This window comes from Peromyscus californicus, unplaced genomic scaffold (assembly GCF_007827085.1).
Source record: "Peromyscus californicus insignis strain IS unplaced genomic scaffold, ASM782708v3 Scaffold_22__1_contigs__length_63687245, whole genome shotgun sequence".
Classification (NCBI taxonomy): Eukaryota; Metazoa; Chordata; class Mammalia; order Rodentia; family Cricetidae; genus Peromyscus; species Peromyscus californicus.
In genome coordinates, this window is record NW_026294525.1 from 37,013,476 (window position 1) to 37,015,983 (window position 2,508).

At 41.7% G+C, this 2,508-nt stretch overlaps 1 long non-coding RNA gene across 1 annotated transcript; it reads right to left on the reverse strand.

The window, feature by feature from the left end:
• Window positions 1-233: 233 nt before the first annotated feature.
• On the reverse strand, window positions 234-2,007 carry LOC128118136 (uncharacterized). The gene is made up of 3 exons (XR_008221020.1): window positions 1,464-2,007; window positions 1,228-1,337; window positions 234-495 (listed from the first exon to the last, which is right to left on the reverse strand). It is a non-coding gene; the product is annotated as an uncharacterized LOC128118136 (long non-coding RNA).
• Window positions 2,008-2,508: the final 501 nt, after the last annotated feature.

Genomic DNA, 2,508 nt, shown 5'->3' on the forward strand with positions numbered 1-2,508 from the left:
GATGTTTGTGACAGCTTAGGATCCTCAACAATGTTGAAAATCTAACTCTGACTTATCAGAGTGCTAATGCTAAAGTCTTTACACTAAAAGCAATCAAGGCCAGTCTTTAGACATGTTCTGCAAATTCAGCTTTCAGCCATACGTGCGTTAGGAACGCCAGAAAGTTTGCTTAAACTCAAACAGATTTGCTTCAGAGCAAACATCTTGGACTTTCAAATCAGGCAAAACTAGAATCAGTTGTCAGAGCTGTTTTATTTATTGTGATCTTGAATTAACGTTTTTTAATCCATTGGCGTTGCTGTGAGGACTAAGGGACAAACACAAATACTTTGAGCAAGACAAATCTTCAACACATTATGCTTCCTTTGTTTCTGTCTCCTTTCTTCTTTTCCCTTTTATGATTTAGGAAGATGTTTCCATACTATGCGATAAAAATATCTGGAAGGCTTAGAAACTGTCCTTGAAGAAGTTAAAACCTAATGTTATATTTTATGCCTGTAGGAAAAAAAAACACCTTTAAGTATCTATACTGGATAATAAAAGAAACAAAAACTTAAGAACCTACACAAATATTTGAATCGTATAAAGTAGCATCCCATTTCATATAGTGTTAGGAAAGTGAATTTGCAGTACTGATCAAGAAAGTTGGTTCTTGCTTGATCGTTTCCTGTTTCTCATCAGCTCCCTACAAAGTTCTTGGTGCTTAAAGAAAGTCAGGATATCTCAGAAACTGACTTGCCTTTATAACCTGCTGCTTCACCTAGATCAGGTTACTGGGAAGAAATCCAAGTCAGACCTTCTGACCTACCCCAAACAGCATGAAGTATGCCCTGCCACTAAATCCTGATGCCTGTGTGCCTCAGCCTGTCACTAAATATGATTTACAGGAACCTTTAGAAAGTCAGGTAAAGGATTTAGTGCCTTACATGTAAGCTACAGCTGCTGGCTAGTGTTTATAGTGACGTAAGTAAGTCATTTATTAAATGGCTCCGTCATTAGATAGCCCAGACCTTTAATACATTCTTGTGAGTGGGGGAGGCTCCTTTGGGCAGTGAGAAGATTAGCCTTTCTCAACAGTGAGTCTTTCTGACAAGATTAATGAGTCACAGGGCAGAGGGATTTGTCTCCCCTTTGTGTCTGTTCCGCTGCTGGTCTCCTTGCACATCTTTTCCTGGCAGCACCTGCTGTCAATGACAAGGATGAGATGCCAAAATAACATTCCTTTACCTCAACACTCTTCACACCTTCTCCCCACGTTCGTCCTTCCCGAGCCAGTTCATCCTTTCTCCTCTTCAGGAATTGGCAAATACATTACTCAGCTTGCAGTAAGGAATAACCTTCCAGGTATTCAGAAGAAATAATCGAATTACGATCAAGACTAGAAAGTGTTCTCTCTGACGTCTTTCGATAAACAAGGAAAACAATTATGGAGGAGGTAATATCAAAATCAAATAATAACGAACCTTGGGTTTTCCTCCAGAACAACTGCGATCGATCTTTACATTATCCCTTGTGCCAATTAGCAGAATGTAATTCGCATCCTGTGCTTTTCATTTGTGGAAGCGTGTACACGTCCCCTTTTCTTCTCTCCCTGCATGCCTCAGAAACGAGAGAGAGACACTGCCCTGTCTTTGCAAGCTTGCTTCCCTTCAAAAAGAATTACATCATGCAGACTATAACAAGTGTACTTGCCTTTCACGTAAGCCTCCATCTTCGCTTCCATTTGTCTTCCTTCCAGCTCAGTTTCCCCTTGGTCCCTTCCAAGAAGTCACCATGCTTTTCATCCATAAAATCCTCCGAAGGGTGTCTTTTGCTTTGACAAAGCACATTGCTCACATCTTATAAAAGTTAATGTAATGGAATTTCCCAGTTGTGATTTTAGAATCTGCCAGCAAGTTTTGTTTTTTTATGATGACCCCAAGCTCTAGTTATTTTTAGGTCCAAAGCATTTTAGGTCTAGAGTAATGGCCAAGGTTTAACAAATAAGAACATAACATGGTAGACTCAGTCCAGGCAGGTCCAGTCCCCTCCTCCCAGGCCGAGGCAAGTGACCCTGCATAGGCCCCAGGTTTCAAACAGTCAACTCATGCAATGAGCACAGGACCCAGTCCCACTGCCTGGATGCCTCCCAAACAGACCAAGCCAATCAACTGTCTCACCCATTCAGAGGGCCTGATCCAGTTGGTGACCCCTCAGCCATTGGTTCATAGTTCATGTGTTTCCATTCGTTTGGCTATTTGTCCCTGTGCTTTATCCAACCTTAGTCTCAGTCCTCGGGGGAGGCTTTGCCCTGGAGGAGGTGGAAATCGGGGGTAGGCTGGGGGGAAGGTGAGGGGGTCCGGAGGGGGGAGAACAGGAGAATCCGTGGCTGATATGTAGAACTGAATTGTATTGCAAAATAAAAATTTAAAAAAAGTACAGGAAATAAAACATTTGCTATTATTAGAAAATAAAAAAAAAAGAACATAACATGGCAAGATGTATAACCATACACAGGCCCTTGGTGGG